Here is a 22,402-nt window from a genome sequence, read left to right as displayed (position 1 = left end):
ACTGGAGCACCGAAGTACTCGCGTTACCTCACCCACGGGCTGCGGGTGCATAGGTGTCAAAGTGTGTCGGGTTTCGTCGTTGATTCCAATGGAGCCTTGAAGAAAGATGATGCAGGCGACCAGGAGGAAGATGTCCGGGTGGATCCAAGGGTGGATCGGAGATGAAGAAGACCTGAAAGCAGAGGGGACAGAGTCTAGGTAACTAGCCAGTGACCGGGTGGAACCAGGAAGGAACCAGACCTCGTCGATGAGCAATCAGGTGCTGTCGGGAATCTTGTCTTTGCAGCCACGCGGACCAGGAGGCGTCGAGGATGTCCAGGTGCTGGAGAGGAGCTGTCCCACAAAGGTTCTCGCAGATGGAGGGGTCGACTTCAAGATCGGAGCCAACAAGCCTAAGCAAAGGCAACCCACGCAGGATACACAAAGAGCTTCTGGTGCAGACCAGGAGGGTCTGAGGTACTACACCTTTTCAGGGAAGCAAGTGCCAGTCTGGAGCAACCAGACCAGCGATGGATTTTCAAAGGATCGTCGTCACAGGGCTACTAGCCAACTGGCCAGCAACCGGGACAACGTGTCGAGCAGAACACAAGCAGAAGGGCCCCACGCAGATCTCGTGGAGTGTGGAGGGCTGGTCTTCGGTGCAGGTGGAGCTCGGTGTCGGGGTGTCTCAGTCCCCAGGGCACAGCTTCGAGGATGCCTCAGGAGCTGCGCTGTTAGCAAATTGCAGGCTTTCCAAGATGCCTGGTTCCACGGGTTCCGACGCCTTCCACGGGGCTCAGCTGTGCTGGAGTCGTGCAGTGGGGTCAGAGAGGTCCGGGAGTCGAGGTCTTGTCGGGCTCTGTGCTCGGGTTCCGGCGGGAACGGGGACAAAGCAAGCCGTCGAGTTGCTGGATGGTGCCTGGTTGCCCAGGGTGGTCACTCCTTGGCCACAAGGGAGATTCTTCAGTCTTCAGCTCAGGTGAATGTCGAAGGGTCCAGAGTTTCGTCTCAAGTCGAGTTCAGGATTAATCTAAAGTCCTGGGTTTCAGCTCCTGCCTTTATACAACTAAAAGGGGCTGTATTACTTTCTAGGTCCCTCCTATGAGAGGGACCAGGAAGGGGGGTGGTTACACCCCCTTTCCTTTGTCCAGTTTCGCGCCAGAGATGGGGCTGGAGTGCCCCAGCAACCAGTTTGAACTGGGGTATGCATGGAGCACCTAGTGTGCACCAGACTGAAGGAACCAAATATTATACTAATGGACCATACTCACCAATAGCCCATATATCTTATTAATAAGTAATAAGTCAGTCGGCAATGGAGAAGGTTCAATCGTTTATTCAGCAAGTACAAGCCCTGACAGGGGAGCCTCAGTCTGCACGACCCTCAGAGGTGCGCAGAGGAGACTGACTTCACACAAGCAGTACAAAGCATATATACGTTTCACACATAGCACAATGTCACCTTAGAAGGAAAGATACAACTTGTCAAGGAGCCAGCAGGAAGACCTATATAAGGCACAATTAATTGCAAGTAGCTCGGCCTAAGCTATTCCGGGGGCAGGTCAGTAAGGGGCCTCCCTTTCTATCTGAAGCTCGGGGAGGACAGGAACGGGCCCTGCTAGAATGTGCGCATCCCACTAGAAGGGCAGGTGTGACCTTGGGTTTCCCTGTGCTACAAACTAACGTGTGGAGCAGGCGGCTAAGTCTGACATCGTGGTTTCATGCAGAAAGCTTGTTCACGTGATTTCAGGGAAACAGTACGTGGACATAGAGAAACGAAACAAGATGGCTCCGATCATACCAATAGGTTTAAGTAGTACAAGAGTGAATCGTTTCTGACTACAATAATACAACATAATAACGTAATACTAATGTGCGGTTATAAGGTCATATTGTATATATTAGGCCAATAACATGTAAGTATCACATTTATATCCCATCAAGGCAGTGTCTCATTCTATTCAGCCCTCCCTGTCCCAATACAAAAAGTCCTGTCTGGGGTGGTGCTCGCACCTCCCCAGGCAGGAAACCTATTGTCCAAGCCTCCCTGACTGGAAGGACTTCCAGCAGCAGGAGGTCATACTTGTGTCTGTGGCAGCAGCATCCATTTTGTGATGCTGGGGCTCTGGTTAACTTTAACCGGGTACAGTAGTTTCAACATGTCTTCTCCCTCTTGAAGGGTGGAATGCTACCCCCGCTATAAGGACATGGTTCCGAAAGCTCCAGACATGCTCAGCTCATACTAGAGCACCATCTCACACATAACCAAGCACTCTGCCTCCAGGATTGTTAAGGCCTGCCATAGGAGTGACTTATAGGTTACTATGTGTCTATGTATAAGGTAGGTATAGGGATACTATACCTAAGCAAGGGGTGATTACACGACCTTGCCCCAGCTGAGTGGTCAGCCAGTTGTGTCAATTTAGGTGGCCAGCCAGGGGTGGCATAATACATGCTGCAGCCCCTGGTAGGCCTTGGGTGCACCTAAGCCCTGGGTACCTATGGTACACTATACAGGGACTCACAAGGGTGACCCAATATCCAATTGGAGATGTACCTAGAGTACATGGAGTCCATTTTACAGTGAGAGCAGATAGTCTGGGGCCCTGATTAGCAGGATCCCAGGCCAACTAAGTCGAAAGCCAGCTAAACACAAGGCAAAAAATCTGAGGTAACCATAGTCAGGTATCCACCTTCCTACACAACCCCTCCCCCAAACGAAAGGAGATAAGGCTATCCTTGACCAGGTACGCCTATATTGCCTAAGTGGCCATATAAGGAAGTACCTGCACTAGCATGGTTACCCCCTGTCTCATGGTCCACTAAGCAATCCCTCACCCTAAGGGTATCAGAGGGTCTCCATCATAGGGAATCTCTACCTGTGGTGTGTTTTGGCAAAGTAAAAGACTGGTGTTGAGATGGGTTACTGAAGTGAGACTCCTCTAATGTAGGGCTCAGCTTCCTCCAATCACCTTCCACCATGTGTGCCTTCCTTTCCAGTACTGAGTTGCACTGTGCTCTCAAGGTCAACCTCTGGCTGCCTACAGCTGGAGGCTGGGTCCCTTTTGTTGGCTTACTGGAGGGACAGGTCAGGTTTGGGGCTTTTAGGTCCCAGGTTTGGCTGTGCCCAACAGTGTCCATCTGGGGGAGGTTCCTAACTAAATGTAAGGGAGATCCCTCAGGAGTTTTTAAAACGTTTACCTTGCTAGGGCTGCTAGCTTTGGTGTCCCTAATCTGCTGATGGGGGAGTTCTTGTGGACAGGGGGGCCTTTGGGGTCCACTGGCCTTCCTGACCTCTACAGCCCTGGGCTAACTGAGGCAGGTTAGAGAGGGGCAGTTTACCTGCTCCAGACTGGTTCCCACATTGGAAGGATCCACTGACATCAGGGTCTCTGCCAGGCTAGGCCTGACTACCTCTGGGGCAGTTCCTTCACAAGGGGTAGGGTCAGTTCCCTGAGGAGGCTGACTCTCACCTAATGTCTGGTGGGAGAAGACTTTTCTTCCTCCCCAATGCTCTCTGTCTGCGTGGAGTAATCCATAGTTTCAGGCTTCACAACACTAAAATCTGTTTGAGTTTGGTTTGTGACCATCACAGCCCTACCAACCTTTTCAGGAAGGAACTCTGTTTGGGTGTGGGCTGTGACCATCACAGCCCTGCCAACCTTTTCAGGGAAGTCTGCTTGAGCTTGGGCTGTGACCATCACAGCCCTTCCAACCTCTTTAGGAAGGAATTCTGCTTGAGCTGGGGATGTAGCCATCAAAGCCCACTAACCTTTTCTGGAAGGCCTACCATTTTGGAATGGGTTTCTTGCTCTACCCCAGCCCAGGCTGAGATCTCTAGATCATTTCCCAGTAGACAATCTACAGGCAAGTTTATAGACACTGCCACTCTCTTTGGGCCAGTGACACCTCCCCAGCTGAGATTTACTACTGCCATGGGATGATCTTTCTGCACTCCATTAATGTTAGTCACCTGATAGGTGAACCCAGGTAAAAGTTGTCTTGAGGGGACTAGACTGTCAGTCACCATAGTGATGCTAGCCCCTGTGTCTCTGTAGGCTTCAACTTTCTGGCCATTGATTTGGGGCTCCTGTCTGTACTTGCCCAAAGTGTTGGGACAAGCAGTGAAGTTGGCAAACCCCATGCCATTTTCACAGACAGGAGTAGCTGTGGTAGGGGACCTGGTTAGGCCAGAGTCCACCTGAGTTCCCAAAGTAAACCCAGCCAAATTCTAGGGGGCACTCCCACCAGCTGGGGGATTACTACTAACAGTAACAGGAGGTCTAGGAGTATTACTTGGGGGAATGTTTTCCTTATTGTTGGCCCTTGGGCAACTGCTGTCAGTCTTCCAGTGGCCAGGCTGTTTACAGACATGGCAATAAGGTTTCTTTTGGTTAGAGGAAGTGTTTTGGGACCCATCCCCACCATTGGAGTTTTGGGGCCCTGTGGAGGCCTTGTCTTTTGATTTATCCCCACCTTTCTCTTGAGGCTTGGTAGACTCTTTCTTCTGGTCACCACCCTGAGTTTTAGGCCTAATCCTGGTTCTGACCCATTTGTCTGACCTCTTACCCAATTCTTGTGGAGAGGTCAGATCTGAGTCCACAAGGTGCTGGTATAGAAGCTGGTTTTGACAATTACTAAGGATCTGCTCCCTCATAATCAAATTATACAATCCTGCTAACTCCTGTACTTTGCTGCCCTATAACCAGCCCTCCAGAGCCTTAGTAGCACAATCTACAAAATCAGTCCAGTCCTGAGTCTGTGTCTTCTGGGTATCTCTGAACAACAACCTATATTGCTCAGTAGTTAAGCCAAACCCATCAATCAGAGCACTCTTCAGGGCTGAGTAGTTTTTAGCATCCTCATCACTAACTGTGAGGAGCTTATCTCTACCTTTTTTCTGAAAAGGAGAGCCATAAGATTTCTGCCCACTGACTTTGGGGTACCTGCTGTACTTTGCAGGCTCTCTCCAAAGCAATTATCCATTTGTGGATGTCATCCCCTTCCTTGTAGGGGGGCACAATCTTGCTTAGGTGTCTATTCTCATAGGACCTATAGTTATCCTTAGGGACATTGCTGCCACCAGTGGGGTTCTAACCCATCTCTCTATGCTCTCTAGCACGACCAAGCTTCTCTTTGGCCAAGGCAACCTCAAGTTCCTGCCTCTCAATCCTAAGACCAGCCTCTCTCATCTTTGCCTCATGTTCCCTTCTCTGAGGGGAGGTCATCCCTCTCTGAGCAGGGCCATGAGAGCCATTTGAGGCCTGGGATTGGAGAGAGTCCCTGGAGTGGGATCTTCCTCTTCTCTGCCTCTGGTTAAGCCCACTTGGGGGTCTGTATGGTGGCTGCCCATACTGACTCCCATGTATTCTTAAGTTAGCCTGGCTAAGTCTTCTGACTGGGACCTGGCTGTTTACCTCAAGATCAGAATCATCTTCTTCTACCCCCTCTTCCTCCTCTGGTACAGGAGTATCAGCATTATCATCTGATGAGGGAAGGGCTTCATCTGCACTACCTGAAGCACCTGTGTCAGGTGTCTTTTGAGCATCATACTCTTCTAAGAGCTCAACCAGGAATTTGAGGGTAGGGTTTGAACCCTGTTTTAGCCTTCTAGAAGTACACAATTGTCTCAATCTGGACGGCTAAGGCTTCATATCTCGAGGCAGTCCTCAAGGGATCTACCTCTGCAAGCAAAGAAGCACTGGGGTTCTCTGAATGAGACAAGGTTTCTAGTGAGGTGGGGTGTTGCACCTACCTACACTATTTGTTTACCTACAGAACCTTTCTAGGAGTTGTAGTCAGGGTGTGCTAGGCCCAGGCTCTACAACAGCTAAGTTCAGTAGAACTTAAGTATACTAAGACTTGTTTTTATATGTACCTACAGGTACCTATGTGATCTTTAAAATGATATCTCAAGATTACAAGTGGTAAAACAACAGCAAGCTCTAATTCCAACCGCTGCACACCAATGTGAGAAGTTGGCCTGGTATATGATGTTCACTATTCCAAACAACCCTTATGGTGATGGTTGTAAAGTCAACCTTATAGACCAGCTATCCTAGAGGTAGCGTGGACAGAACAGTCTTGGGCTAAAAGACTCTTGAGGGCGTGTAAAGCCAGCTGTTTTACCATATGTAACCCCTTGAATACCAAATGAAAGGACACCACACAGGATATATATAAAATATATATGTATTTATTCACTAACACACTCCTCTGAACTCTTTATGAGGTCAGAGGCAAAAGCACATAACAAGTTACTCTTAGAAACACTTTAAATAGCACGATTTACAGTTAGGCCCTAGGGGCGCGTAAAACCATATACTAAGTAAGTGGTATAAGAACTACGACTTGGGAAAGGAGAAGGCCTAGGGAATCGCTGGGGCTACACTATCTGAAAGTGTCCCTATGACTTATATCCAATGGACAATTGATATAGTCCCGAAGAGTATATGTATCTGAGATTGGACTTGTGAACACACCTATTTTCTAGGTCTAACTAGCAACCACAAAAAAACATCGAACTTACTTATATGTAAGGGAGCTAAACCTTCAGGTACCTCAATCAATAGTACTGGTAGGTAATACACACAATTCAACAGAACACAAAATGTGCAAATCATCAAAAATTACTAACTAGACAAAATTCAGGTTAAAAACTTAAAACATATATATGTTTATTTTGCTTCATGTCGTTATCTTTATACACAATAACAATTACATACATCCATGAAAAAATCAATACATCATAATATTCATAAAAAATTAAAAAAGGTTTACATATCCATATTTTTAAAATTGTTCAAGAGAACAAGTGTCGACGCAGCGTTTCGGTGTTGACAATAAGCACCTACTTCAGGACTGTTTCTCTACAAAGAGATACACATTTACCGTACGAAAAACATAATAATTCAACACATTAAAATGCATACCTAAACTGAAGATGTTCTGACTAGTTAGTAATTCATTACTTCAATTATTTCTATACCCCTCTATGAAAGGCACAATTAACAGATTTTTGTTGTACACATTGCTAATGTTTGCAATTTTAGTTTATCCCCCTACATTTTCAGTTCACATTGTGGTTTTTTTTGTGATTCCCTAGTGTATTGAATTCTCAAAGGATCTTTAGTTTCATTCCTTGCAGAGACAGAGTAACAGAGAGACATAGGTTTCCTGCCTGGGGAGGTGCGAGCATCACCCCAGGCAGGAAACCTATTGTCCAAGCCTCCCTGACTAGAAGGACTCCCAGCAGCAGGAGGTTAGACTTGTGTCTGTAGCAGCAGCATCCATTTTGTGATGCTGGGGCTCTGGTTAACTTTAACCGGGTACAGTAGTTTCAACATGTCTTCTCCCTCTAGAAGGGTGGAATGCTACCCCGTCGCCAGAATTGGCGAGGGGGTAGTATTCCAAAGCGTATGACACCTTACACTACATGTTTGGATAAAGGCAAACCAAAGTTAGCATTAACCGCGAGGATTATAATGCACTTAAGAGTATATGGTATGGCAATATCATAGAACAGATATAAGGACATGGTTCTGAAAGCTGCAGACAGGCTCAGCTCATGCTAGAGCACCATCTCACACATAACCAAGCACTCTGCCTCCAGGATAGTTAAGGCCTGCCATAGGAGTGACTTATAGGTTACTATGTGTCTATATATAAGGTAGGTATACGGATACTATACCTAAGCAAGGGGTGATTACACGACCTTGCCACAGCTGAGTGGTCAGCCAGTTCTGTCAATTTAGGTGGCCAGCCAGGGGTGGCATAATACATGCTGCAGCCCCTGGTAGGCTTTGGGTTCACCTATGCCCTGGTACCTATGGTACACTATACAGGGACTCACAAGGGTGACCCAATATCCAATTGGAGATGTACCTAGAGTACATGGAGTCCATTTTACAGTGAGAGCAGATAGCCTGGGGCCCTGATTAGCAGGATCCCAGGCCAACTAAGTCGAAAACCAGCTAAACACAAGGCAAGAAATCTGGGGTAACCATAGTCAGGTATCCACCTTCCTACACTAAAAACCTGAGTATCCAGATGGGGGCATTTGAATGCCCAGGAGCAAGAGTCCTCCCACACCCAGATAGGTGTCATGCTTCATCATAGTGTGTTGCTCCTTGTCGCGCTGGAGCTGCAATGCTTGATGGTCACCCACAAGGGGAACTCTTTGTTGGAAATACTTTGTTTATTCCCATATGTGAAGCTAGGGTGTCTGTGGATGGGCTTTCAAGCGTAGATTGATGTGAGTGAATTAAAATTGGCTAAGGATATATTTTTAGTCAGTGGGTTCCCTTGTCCAGGTTAAAATCAGAAGTGTTGGCTGTAATTAAAATTAATGGTCTATATCAGCTCATAGGAAAGTGCGTGAGTTGCTTGACATGTTTCTTGCCATAGTAGACGAAGTGATCAAGGGCAAGTCATCAGGATCTATACTCCTAATTTACACAGTGATTAAGAATATTTTCCTGATCAGTGTGTAATTATCCAGTCACTACCATCAAATTGTAGCAGAAAGATGTATACCTTTATTAGTGGTAAAACAATGACCTGTAGTGGAAATATAATATAATATATCGCAGGGGCTTACGTTTGGCATACCTTGTTTCTGGACCCTGGACCCTGGGTTCTGACTACCGGCACACTTCGTCTCCCTCCCGCCGCCGCAGTGGTCATCTCTCGCGGCCGCAGTGCGGAGGGGGGCAGCAAAGACTACACTTCCCAGGCTCCCTCAGTGGCGGACAGACGCCACACCATCGCGCCGGGCGGCGCATAAAGCAGGCGTCACTCCGGTGGAGCGGGGGACGCTCGCAGGGGCTTACGTTTGGCATACCTTGTTTCTGGACCCTGGGTTCTGACTACCGGCACACTTCGCCTCCCTCCCGCCGCCGCAGTGGTCATCTCTCGCGGCCGCAGTGCGGAGGGGGGCAGCAAAGACTGCACTTCCCAGGCTCCCTCAGCGGCGGACAGACGCCACACCATCGCGCCGGGCGGCGCATAAAGCAGGCGTCACTCCGGTGGAGCGGGGGACGCTCGCAGGGGCTTACGTTTGGCATACCTTGTTTCTGGACCCTGGGTTCTGACTACCGGCACACTTCGCCTCCCTCCCGCCGCCGCAGTGGTCATCTCTCGCGGCCGCAGTGCGGAGGGGGGCAGCAAAGACTACACTTCCCAGGCTCCCTCAGCGGCGGACAGACGCCACACCATCGCGCCGGGCGGCGCATAAAGCAGGCGTCACTCCGGTGGAGCGGGGGACGCTCGCAGGGGCTTACGTTTGGCATACCTTGTTTCTGGACCATGGACCCTGGGTTCTAACTACCGGCACACTTCGTCTCCCTCCCGCCGCCGCAGTGGTCATCTCTCGCGACCGCAGTGCAGAGGGGGGCAGCAAAGACTACACTTCCCAGGCTCCCTCAGCGGCGGACAGACGCCACACCATCGCGCCGGGCGGCGCATAAAGCAGGCGTCACTCCAGCTCCGCGGGATGCGAGCGGGATGCCGGGCAAAGCCCGGGCAAAGGGCGGGCCCTCTGTGGCCAGAAGAGGCTGGGCTGGGCCTACACTCTAACACGTTGGCAAGGACCCATTGTTTGTACTTTTTCCTAGCCGATCATGGCTTCGAACTTTGAAAAGCCTGTACCCGTGAAGGCACGGGGAAATAGTAAAGGTATATTAGATAGCTACTTTACTAAGGTTGCTCCAGATATAGAAAGGGAGAGTACATTAGCTGAGCGCCAGGCTGAACGACGCCGCTCTGTCGAATGTATGAAAAATAGACCTCCCTTGGACCTTTTTGAACAAACCACTCCACTCGATGCAAGCTCCCATATTGAAAATGAGGATCCTCTATCTATAGATGGCGTTCCTATGCTCTTGCGAAATATATCCCCCCCAATTGATATGTCCAACGACCTGCATACGAACGTTATATCTCTTCCTAGTAATTCTACCATAGGAGCAGATGTGACAGTCGAGCCACCTTTATTAGTAGTTGAGACTATTAAAAAGAAGGCCACGAAACAAGTGATGCCCAAAGTTCATGGTCCACCACCAAGTAAAAGAAGAAAGAAGGGTGGTGATCCGCAAAAGAGCAAGATTAGTCATTCCGACTTTGGTAAAACCACAAAGGCTATTGTAACAACTGTGCCAACTTCAAAGGCCTCTATAACAACTGTGCCAATTTTAACGGCCCCTATAGCAAATGTACCCTCTCCAGAAGCCGCTATAATAACTGTACTCACTTCACCAGGTTTAGTCACTCCTTTACATTGCCCGCCAAAGGAAGCACTGTCTGCTGCTCCTTTGGAAAGTATGGAGCACTTAATTAGGTCATTCATACTACCTATAATAGAGAGGCTGAAGAGGGTCGAGCAACGGCTAGGGAACTTAGAGCTGGCCATTAGTAATAATGCTGGGTTAATTAAGGACCTTGTAAAGCCAGCGCTCCCCCACGCAGTCACAGTGTCATCTTCCACTCCTGTTGCCCATAAGGGTGCAAACCAAATTAATAAGCCTATAAATTCTAAACAACATAGGGCAATACCCTCCAAACTAGTTCAACAATCGGCACCGCTTGTTGCTAGTGAAGCTCAGAAGGGAGAAAAAAAAAATCTTGCATAGGACATATGCGAGATGACAGGGGAAGTACTAGCCCCGTTAGGGCAGTGAACCATAGGGGGCGTCAAGTCGAATTACCTCCAGAAGCGGTTCCTCTTGTGGTTGTCCTCACGGGAGTCCCTACATTAGCGGATGGTAAGAGGGAAGGGTTCTCTCAGTTAAAAAACAAAAACATTCACTGGCTTAGTCAAAACTGACCACTTCCTCATAATATTAATGGCGATATCCTGCATGTCCGGCGACTCCCTTGTTTGGGAAGCAGAGCAAAAGACATAAAGGGGGATCTTATTGTCATCAATTTTAGAGATCCTAGAGCTGTTAGATACATCCTAGATTGGTCTCCAGGGAATGCCGGTAACTCCATCGTTCCCTGTGAATTGACTTATTTCTACCCGAGATCTCTATTGACCCATATAATGTACCCTGGAGCTTTACTTTGCCCCCAGACTAACCCTTCTATACCGTTTAATAACCGTTATATGACGCATGCATCTAACCATCTGACCTTTGAAAATGTACCTGGGTGGGACACTGTACCATTTAGGAGTTATAGAAACAGAAACAGGAGGTCGAGCCACTTGTTACCGTTTACCCCGCTTGAAGTTGCAAATAGATTCGATGCCTTTTCGGGCTTCGATGATTGCGATTGACAGACGGGTCCCCTTACCAATATGCTACCCACTACTGACAACCTAGTTGCAAACGCAAAACTAAGCCCCTTAGTAAAAATATTGGTAACTGAACTAACCACTCAGTCTGCAACTGTCTCCTCTCGCGATGATCGAAACCCATTGAATTGTGAGTTTGAGCAAGGTGTAGAAGCCAGTTCTTCTGCTATTACTGATCTTCCCGGTTCCGTGGAATGTGAACCAATTAAGCAAGATCTGGTCGTTCCCCAAGTTAAAATCCTATCCTGGAACGTGGCGGGACTTAAGAGTAAATTGCCTATTCCAGAGTGGGGCTCTTTAATGGCTTCGCATGATATTTGTATGTTGCAGGAAACCTGGGCGTTAAAAGAAAGTGTAGCCCAGGGTTTTGCAACATACGATATCCTGGCGAGCATGGGTGATAGGGGCAGGCCCTCGGGTGGGTTGTCTATATGGGTTGGCACGCACCTGGGAGTAAAGGCATCACCAATTTTAACTAACTCATTGGATGTCCAGTGTGTTTTGTTGACCCTGCCTAATGGGCCAAATATTGCTTTGATTAATGTATACTCAAGGCCGGTTAGGCGGGGCCTTGAGTCAGAGGCTGTCGAAACTTTGTTAACCCTCATACAGTCGATTGACCCCTCCACGGTGCTAATCTTGGGTGGAGACTTCAATTGTCATTTTGAGCCCCTCACGGACCCGAACTTTGGTGACCCGGATGATGTTGATTTGCTTTGGGCCATCCTTAGCCATTGACTTCTCAGGTCAAGGTTTGGACCCCTCTTGTTTTGCAATTGCAGTCATTTGCGTTAGCTACATCATTACGAGCATGCAATGGGAGGGTGGAGCCTGATAGACCAGGGAGAGCCACGTTTAATCGATTAAATCAGACCTCAGTAATCGACTATATCTTCATTGAGGCTAGGCACTGGGACAGGTTGCATGAATTTAGGGTCATTGAAAGGTTTGATAGTGACCATAATGCCCTAGTTCTGTCCCTTACACCGGGGAGCTTTGGGTTGAAAGGCTCAACCCCGGCTGAACATTCCGCTACTGTGCCATTAATAATAACGAACTGTAGGCGAAGGGTTAAATGGCCAGATTTACAAGCATCCCCTAGTAAACTTGCTGAATTATATGTGGCCATTATTCCGCTCATTGAAGAGATGGGGAAATCTGGCCTTTTGGGCAGGGCAACTGAAATACATAATCAATTGGTTGCCATATTAAAAGATGTTCTGTACCCTGTGAGAAGGGCAAATCAGCACCGGACCGTGATCCTTCGATGGTTTAACACCTACTGTCGGAAGGCCAAAAAGGCCTTGCTTACAGTAATAAAAAAACAATGATAGTGAGGCCATCAGGGCGCACCGCACTATATATAAAAACGCAATCTGATGTTAAGAAGGAATGGGAGGCCACAATGTGGGAGGAGTTGGGTTCTGCACTTAGGTGTAAGGGTGCCAAATTATTCTGGTCCATTGTTGCAACTGGACTTAGTGGGCATACCCAGGCGTTTGCCCCCAATATTGCCCCTTCAATCTGGGAAAGCCACTTTGGTGCTCTATACGGCACCTCTGAGCTTGATGGCTCGTCTGTTAGTGCTCTCGAACCTCAGCAATTCCAAAGCGTCAACGGGGCTGAAGAGCGTGGATGGTTGCCTGTAGCTCCTACATGCCTCGCCCCAGTTGAACTCTTCACCTTGATTGAAGTTGAGACAGCCATAGGTAAATTGCTCCCCTATAAGGCTCCAGGATTGGATAAATTGCCGGGGGACTTGTTTAGGGCACAACCTAAAATCTGGGCCCCTTACTTGGTCGTTCTATTTAATGGTATTTTACAGGGAGACGACCTGCCTCCTACTTGGCTAGGAGCCGAAATTGTCCCTATTTTAAAAAAGGGCTGCCCACTTACCCCCTCCAATTATAGACCCATCAGCTTAATTGATACATCACAAAAGCTGATGGGGAGGGTCATCCTTGACAGGATTCTCGGGTGGATTGAAGACAATGGGATCTTGTCCACACTCCAGGCAGGCTTTAGGTCAGGTACATCTACCCTAGACCAGATATTCCGCCTGCAGGTCCTGTATTGGAAAACTGTAAAGGTGGAGGTTGGCAGCCTCTACCTTGTGTTTGTGGACCTGCAGGCGGCATTTGATCTGGTTCCGCGTGAAAAATTGTGGAAGGTGTTAGCAGACCTGGGACTTCCGCCTTATTTACTAGCCGTTCTATCTAGGCTCCACGTAAATAACTTTGCCCAGGTCAGGTGTGGTAGGCATGGTGAACTCACAGATCAATTCCCTGTCCAAAAAGGAGTTCGCCAAGGGTGCGTGTTGGCACCCACACTATTCAGCCTTTACATTAACGGCCTTGTGGAACACTTGAATGGTGTGGTAAACAATGATGCCCCTAAATTGGTCACGGGCAGAGTGCCCGCTCTGATGTTTGCAGACAACACTCTGCTGTTGTCTAGAACATCATCGGGCATTCAAAAAACACTTGATGGATTTGTGGAGTTCTGTGAGCTTTGGGGATTGGAAATCAATTTGTGAAAAACAAAGTTTTGATTTTTAACCCCCCCCGAAGCAGGTACGCCCAAACCCGATTTTACATGGTATCCACCTTGAAAGGGTTAAAACATTTGTATATTTGGGTGTCACTCTGACTGAGAACTTTGACTGGAACACGCAGATTGCTAAGTCCACACTTAAGTTATCCCAGCTTGCTGGGGGTATAAGTAAAGTTTTTAGGGAGTCAACTTTTAGGCCAGTGTCCCCAGCTCTGGAGATATATTGTCGCCAGGCTAGAATGGCAGCAATCTACGGGGCGGAACTTTGGGGCCACAAGCAGATAATGAATCTTAAAAAGGTAGAGCAGTCTTTTGTGAGAAATTTAGTTGGGTTACCGCCTAGCACGCCTTTGATCCCTCTCAGACTTGATCTTGGCATGGTTCCAATAGACGAGATCATAAGTGCAAGACCAATTATGTATTGGAAGAGGCTGTGGTCAGGCCCCGAACTGGCCGCGTATAGAGCGGAATTTTCTGAGATTTGGTCTCTTCTTATATACAAAAAGATCCCTTGGCTTCAGTATATTCGTACTGCTAGTACTCGGTTAGGTCTTTTGGAACTGTGGGAAACTCCTGAGACTTACTGCCCAGGGATATCAAAGAATGAACTTCTTTCTCATATACGTATACAGAACGTTCAAATGCTATCAAGCTCTGCAGCATTGGGTAGGTTGACATTTGAGTTCCTATTAGTTAAATCAGAATCTAAACCTGAGGAATTCATGGATTTAATTGAACCCCCGCTTGCTCGAAAGCTATATCTCCAGTTAAGGCATGGCACTCTACCTATTAGGTCTTTTACATCTAAATGGCTAAAACCTAATAACGAAGTCTGCCCTGCATGTAGTTATAAAAAGGAGAATGTAACTCATGTATTGTTTTTTTGCCCTGCCTACTCTGCAATTAGAAAATGTTGGCTGATTCCTATTTGTAAGGATTTGGGATTCCTGCATTTCACACAGGCCTGTAGGATACTGACCTACAATAACAATCCTCACATTGTGTTTGCTGTTTCCCGTTATTTATTCAGTATGTGGCGTAGGAGGCAAACCTTTTTAACCTAATTGTTGCACTTATTGCTTTTATTTCTCGCATTCAGATAACTTGTAGTTTAATTCTCTTTTAACCTTTTATGACTATTTATTGTTTTATTGTGCTGATGTATTTTATGTGCATTTTTATGGTAATTTGACCGAAATAAAGTTATCAATGAATGGAAAATATAATAGCTGTTTAGAAGACTACCATACAGTTGAATAATAGGCATAAGTAGCAGAGGGAGTACCAATGTTGCCGCAAAAGCACATTTACCCAGGAGTTAGTAAAAGTGCCAAGATCGCAAGACCACTTAAAACGAAGTAAACAAAGGGAGACATGTGAAGACACCACATAAAAATATTAAAAAAGCACTGCGTCCATAGGTTACACTCACCCAATTATGGCAATCAGAGGACCCCATCGGATGGATGCAGAGACCAAGCAAAACTTTAGCTGGCTGGAGACATATCTGTAAACAGTATTCTAAATGTGGCAATAAACTTTTAGACAAACGTCTTGTAAGCGGCTCTGGAGCGACAAGGCTGAGTCTCACAGCCTGGGAAAGAAATGGTGTGTACTGTATCCTGATGCAAAGTGAGGGTGCAAACCTACCCTGTCTCTGCCATCTCAGAGGTAACGGGCTGGAGAACAGTGCAGGAATAAGTACGTTTGGAGCTTAGTCACAGGTGTGTATAATTGCACCAGCCCGTAGTTGCGCCTGGTTCGCAACGCTGGTGCAATGAAAAGGCGACCCTATGCAGGCGCCATATTGAAAGAGAGAGAGTCACATAAACATGCCTTCCTTATTAAAAAAGGTAATTCCAGGAATAGGATGTAACAGCAGATATGTGGGTTAACTGCCTAAAGAGTAGCCGCTCTAAATATATATTGTGGTCTACATCATAACCCGGACACTCGCTGGACCACACACCAACGCATAAGCAAAGGCACACTGTTCAGAACGGATGTATCACGTAATCCTGCATGGTTTTACAACACACACCTTTACAACGCGGGCAATACAACAAAAGTATTGTTAACATGCGTTCCAATACAGCGCAAGTTGTTACAACGACTTGCCTTAGGGAAGCGCTGGACTTTGGAATAGTATATCTTACTACTCTACCTCCAGTCGGTGAAACAGTACTGAAGGTGTAGGATTTATAATCCAACAACGCGTTCCCTAAAGCAAGTCGTTGTAATGACTTGCGTGATAATGGAACGCATGGTAACGACGTGTTCATTGTAGTGCTGCAGTTCTGAAAATTCTGGACTCGTGAATAAAACTTCATCATAGCATGACGATTTTTATATCAAAAGACCGAAAATGGCTAGTACACTATGTACAAGCATTTTCGTCATATTCGAGTGACGATTTCACCTCGAAATCGCCATTTTCGTCTTGAACTCTTGGCTTCCATTTTGTGTACGGCAGCCATTTTGTGGGTTGCCCTGACATAGGCTTATAATACAGCTAAATTCGATTCCAAAGGACACGTACACCTTAATTGACTTTTCTCTGACCTGGGCAGGTTGAAACCATTGCCCCAGGCCGAACCTGTTTGGTCAGTTCCTCTCCCAGTGGCCGAACAAGATAGCATCAAGGCACAACAGGCCATAAACCCTTTACATCGCACACACACCCTGCCGAATCTTGCTCACACCTGTCCCTGCTCTTTTCTCTCTCACTTGCTTTATGATGGGGAGGTGCCCGTTTTTATTGGGGGTCCATCGATATCTGATGAAATGTTGGGCCTTGCCGGGTAATTTGTTGTGGGCTGGACAAACTGAAATGTGGGCTTGTCATCATGACTCTGCTTTTCCTTTGTAGTGAAAATATGCGAATGGTATACTGTAAATCCAAGAATGTTTGCCTGAAGCACAATATTTTGTATAAAAAGAGAAGCCTGGTTTTGTAAGATTGAGCAGTCTCCTGAGAATATACATCCCGTGCTGTTGTACTTCTAGGACGCCTGTTACCTTGGTTGCAGCCAATAAAATCGATCCTTGACTTCACCTAGAAGACTCTGAGTTTCTGTGGTCTAAATCAGGAAAGTACTCGAGGTCTTTGGGTGTGTTCCCTGACACCACTGGGTTACCGGTTCGGTACCGGTTCTGAAAAACCCAGTACCTCAGTTGGCGCCCAACGTGGGGCAATACCAACGGTACCGGTCCAGCCAGAGGTTCGTGAGGAGCTTCGTGTGAAAATTCTGGAGGAAGGCCAACCACTTCATCGACCCCTGCATGTCGACGTGGTCCGAAAGTCTTTGCTGCGAGGTTCCCCGCTTCCCGACGCTACAAAGGACTGCTGCCCTGGCTATCGCCCTGATTTGGACCCTTGAAGTTTGGTAGAGCGAAACGATAAGACGAGTCTTCTAGTGACGTCATCGATATCTCAGTTAAGTATAAGTGGAGCATCTCCCAGTCCTTAGTTGGTCTTAGTTTGGAACTTGCAAGTGCCAAAGCCAAAGGACTCGTGTATTCACGAGAAATATCGTAATCGATAAATCCTTTGAAGTTTGAAGCTAGACTAGTGAGCAAAGATGCCTGGTCTTAGCAGACTTGGAAATTTGTTTTGTCTTGGTTGTAATAATAGGGACTCCCGATTGGAGGACTCGTGTCCGGTTCCTCCGATTGGAACTCCAACTTATGAACTGTATGTGAAACATGGAGTAGGCCCCATCACATATAATGAAGTATGGATCAAATACACCAGAAAAGATGGTGTTTTAAAATGGCGCCAATATGGTAGCTTTGACACGGAAATCTTAGATAACCTCGAAGTTAAACTTTTTAAGAAGAAAGCCTGGCCGGCGATGTTTGACTCTTTCCGCCTATGGCGCAAGGAAGCCAAACAGAAGGAAATTATATTAGCGAAGAACAATAAGAGAGAAAGGGGTATTTCGATAATGCAGGCTGCTATGCAGTTTAAAGACAATGAAGAAGAACAGATGAGTGAGCAGTTGCACAGGCAACGTAAAATGGTGATAGATAAATGCTATCCAGTTTTGCCGCCTCTTCAGCAAGATGCAGCAAAAGAGCTTGAAAAAGATCCGTTAATGGCGCATTTATTGAGTTCGCCACCACTGTTGAAAGTTGGGCTGAAACCGTCAACATTATCGGCGCCCTCTTGCTCTCCTTAAACCTTTTGTGCGCGTAAACAGCCGCCATTTTGAGCACCATGGCTTCCCTGCTCTCGCCGAGAGCCAGCGCGCCTCTCTCCCCCTCCTAGCTTCGCTGACAACCCCCCCTGCCTGCACCTGCCGCGAATCATAAAACCCCTCTTCGGCGCTGCTCTGCCCCAGGCCCTCGTCCTGTTCCCAGCGCGACACCTCCCTTCTTCCCATTTATGATCCCCGGCCCTTTGATGCAAACCCCTTTTCCCCGTGTGCCCGTTTGTCTTCCTCGTTCCCAGGCCGACACCCAGCTCTGCCGATACTGTTCCTTGCCCCTCCCCGTACAATAGAAAGTTTCCCCCCAGCAAGGGATCCCCGGGTTGATCAAAGCCCCCCCGCCCTACGAGATCCGATCGAACCCCACACACTCCGTGAATCGGCGGAATATCCAGCTGCGCGATGATCATCACCTGTTGTGAACGGGGCGGGGACTTCCACTGTAACCTTGCGTGGGAACGGGCTGGGAAGGGGGGATTCTGAGGATGTCTTTCCGTACATCAAAGTATCGACGAGAATGTGTTACATGCAATAAAGAGATAAAACTTGTGTATAAGAGGCCAGGCCTCAGGGATGCAGTTAGAGCACCTCAGAACGATACCTTCTGTCTGTTTCGTTGTGTTCTCCTCCGGAGAGAATAAAAACCTTGTTTCCTGCCTTCCAGTCTCCAGCGCCTGCCTCTTCAATAGTTTAACTTCTTTATGGGTTCAAGAGGCGACACCGCCGGGCAATACTTAAGGATCTTATATTCTGGTTGGTAGTGTCACCCTTATTTCAACAATTGGCGCCCAACGTGGGGCCCATCAGCGACCCATGGATCCAGTGGGAGAGGTCCTGACGACAAAGTGAACGACTGCAACGATCAGGAACGCGTCTGTCCGATAGACCCTCGTCTGACAGCCGATCATCCGAACTTCACTGGTTCCGAACAGACCTCTCTCGAGTGATCTACGGTCCTGACTGGGAACCATCAGGAGTGCCGCGAGGATAACGGAGAAGAGAGGACGATCGGGCGCTGGATTCGGAAGACAGGAAACTGTCCATGCGGTCCGGGTAAGGTCGTGTAACCACGACAAGTTGCGAAATGATTGCTTGATTGCTTGTTTGTTTAAAAATACTAGTATTGCTCTTTTTATTTATTTGGAGATTCACTGTCTGCAAACGGAGAAACAACGGGCTCTCTCTTTGCAAGCAGTGGAGGATAGGTAGGGCAGCAGCCGTGCTTATTTTTTTCTCCCCCACTCAATAATCACTTGAAACTGAACTGTTGTTCGCAAAACTATTGTTTCCTGGAGATTCCCTGTCTGCAAACAGGGAAGAGACCACCCTTTTTGCAGATAGTGAAAAGGGTAGGTAACGCAGATCTTTGCGGACCTACTCATTCTCCCCATTGTTATTTATTGGTCTTTTGTTATTTTGATCCATGAGGTATTCACTGCCTGCAAACAACGTAGAATAGAAATATTCTGTCCAGTCTTTGCACCTAGTGATAAGATAGGCAGTGCTGACTTTTTAGTCCCTCGTTACGAGCCGTCATGTCTGTCTTCTCCCCACTGATTAGTAGCCTGTTTAGCCCGGACCGCCTATTAGAGATGGACCATCCAGCCCCACTGGAAGGCACCCCTAATAAGGACATGTTCATGAAGCATGGATTGACCGCTATAGCCTATAGTAAACTATGGCATAAATATACGAAAAAGGGTCAAGAAAGTCAGTGGCCCCTGATAGGATCCTTCGATGATGATAAAATAAAAACGCTAGAAACTGCCCTGGGTAAAAACAAGACAACACCCACTATGCTTGACAGTTTCGGCATGTGGCGAAAAGAAACTGAACAACGTAAAAAGAAAACTGAGAGTAGGCTGGAAAAAGAGCTGCGAAAAGCAGCCCACCTAGCTGCCCAGAACTTAGAAAAAGAGATAAAGGAAAGAGAGAAAGCTAAACAGAAACTAGAAATGGAAACGCCAAGCCAGTGTCCGGTTAGAACTCCCTCCATGCTCTACCCTGATTTACCCTCGAAACAACGAGCCAATGAGGACCTGCTGTTAGGTCCTCCTATCATCTACATGCCCCCTCCATATGCCCCTTCTCAACCCTTGGCGCAGCACGCGCCACCCCCAGGTACAAACGAAGGTACCGCCACAGCGTCGGCCCCAATGGCCTCTGTGCCAGCCGAACCCCTTGCATTAAAACCCGCATCAACAACAACGTTAGACGACCATGAGACTCGAGGGGCTGGCCCTGCAAGAACAAACAGACTAGACAAAGATGAGCGAGCGGGGATCGACAAAATAGCAAGGACACTGGTAGAAAGAAAGGAGGATGAAGAGTACATCACGGATGTGTTCAGCTCGTATACAGGGAGTCACAGACGACATTTTACTGTACGACTGTGTTATCATGTCTTGAATGCATACGAGGACCGATATCGAGACAAAGGTCCAGAGAGCCTAAGGACTCTGTACCGGAAGGTCGATATCGGGGATGAGGGCGAGTGTGATGTGTCAGACCTCCTTACGCGTACGCTTGAGGTTTTCCGCCACCTCACTGAACGAAAGCCGGGAGCTAAATCCGCAGCCTCCGTAGTGACCGAACCACCAACCGAGCAATCTAACACCATGATGCCGATACGAGAGGCTGCTCCGTACTGGGTTCCTCCTCGGGGTACAGGGACTCACGATGATGCAAACAACCAAGATGCGAAGGGAAGGGTAGTGTACAACTGGGTCTACCAGCCGTGGGACCGGCAAGAGATACTGACATTCCGGAAATCTCTACCCGACCTACGAAAAAACCCCACTGCCTTCTATACTGAATTGGGTACAGCCCTGGGCTCAACGATTATGACCCTGGCTGACATCGACTTGTTCTTCGGGTTATGTCTACCAGCTGATGTGTGGAAGCAAATCCGGAAAGTCGACCACCTTGAGCTGTTTGGACATACCTGGTCACAACTCGATGATCTGGATAAACAACGGGGACCAGGACAAAAGCCTTTGAAATCCATTCTAGACCTCCCAGATAAAATCGTAGAGAAATTAAAAACCCTAATCCCAGAAAAGAAAGTGGACTGGTCGATAGTAACAGCCTGTCGCCAAAAACCCCAGGAGGATGTATCGGAATACTTCTCCCGGTTTGAAACGGTGTTCTCCGATTACAGCGGCCAGGACATGACCACTGCAACCGGACATCATCTGTTTGTCCAGAATTATGTTAAGGGCCTATCATCGGAAATCTCCCAGAAACTACAGGCCAGCGAGAGCAGTTGGGCGGCCTCCAAACCTACAGCGATTCTCCAAATGGCCCAATATTATGAGCATCAGAAAAATGAAAACGATAGGGCGACAGAGAAAAAGAAGAAGGACTTAAAAGAGAGGGTGATGATTGCCAAACTGCAAGGGGTGACTATAGGACGAGACCAATACCGGGGAAACTACCAGACAAACGTCCCTAAGACTACATTTCCCCAGGACCGCACTCTGACTTCCTACAGTGGACGCACAGACCTTAGAGAAGACCAGTGCGCTTTCTGCAAAGGGACTGGCCATTGGAAATCCCAGTGCCCAGTTCTTCTGGAAATGATCAGAAACAAAGACCCCAGGGACGTAGCAAACGGACCGAGACCTAAGGGACAACAACGAGGGCCCCCAAATGACGCGACTAATGACAGATCAAGCAGACCAAATACGTTCGATCGACCCAGGCAGAACCAATATCAACAATCTGACTATGACGATACTCACACCTTCGCATAGGACAGCCAAGGGCGAGGGAGGGATCCAGTCGAGCTCTATGTTGACCAGCAGGGCCCTTATGTCACTGCTAAGGTCCTGGGTACCAAGTCTCCATTTCTGGTAGACACTGGCGCAACACGTAGTGCGTTATCTAAACGACTGATTCCAAGGGCACCCTTGTCTGGCTCACTCATAACATCGACAGGTTTCGATGGTACGCCCTCCACCAACCCTTTGTCTGCCCCGATTCTCTTTGACGTAGAAAACAACACCACCGACACCACGTTCTTGCTTTCCTCCAATAGCCCTGACGCCATTATGGGACTTGACTTACTGAAACACTTCCGAGCGACGATCAGGTGTTCCCAAGATGGAGTTCGAGTGTTTCTTTACGACAACCCCGTTCTGCTTAGACATTGCTCCCCCCGACACATGTTTTCCATCACCAACGTTGACGCGTCCCTGCTTGACACTCTACCTCCGTATCTGTGGGCCAAAGCGGATTCGGACGTAGGGCGTATGTTAATTGACCCAGTGCACATTACTGTCCGACCAGACGCAACACTCCCAAAACTCCCACAATATCGGATATCGCCAGAGGGCGAGAAGGCATTGGTAATGATTATCCAGTC

At 47.8% G+C, this 22,402-nt stretch overlaps 1 protein-coding gene across 1 annotated transcript in view; it reads left to right on the top strand.

Moving 5' to 3' along the window:
• The window catches only part of LOC144752662 (pendrin-like), a 928,614-nt gene that overhangs the window by 477,712 nt on the left and 428,500 nt on the right, over positions 1-22,402 (top strand). The window lies entirely within an intron of this gene.

The sequence above is a fragment of the Lissotriton helveticus genome, chromosome 5_1 (assembly GCF_964261635.1).
Source record: "Lissotriton helveticus chromosome 5_1, aLisHel1.1, whole genome shotgun sequence".
NCBI lineage: Eukaryota > Metazoa > Chordata > Amphibia > Caudata > Salamandridae > Lissotriton > Lissotriton helveticus.
Note: the sequence above shows the minus strand (reverse complement) of the source record. Positions and strands in the feature narration are given on the sequence as shown.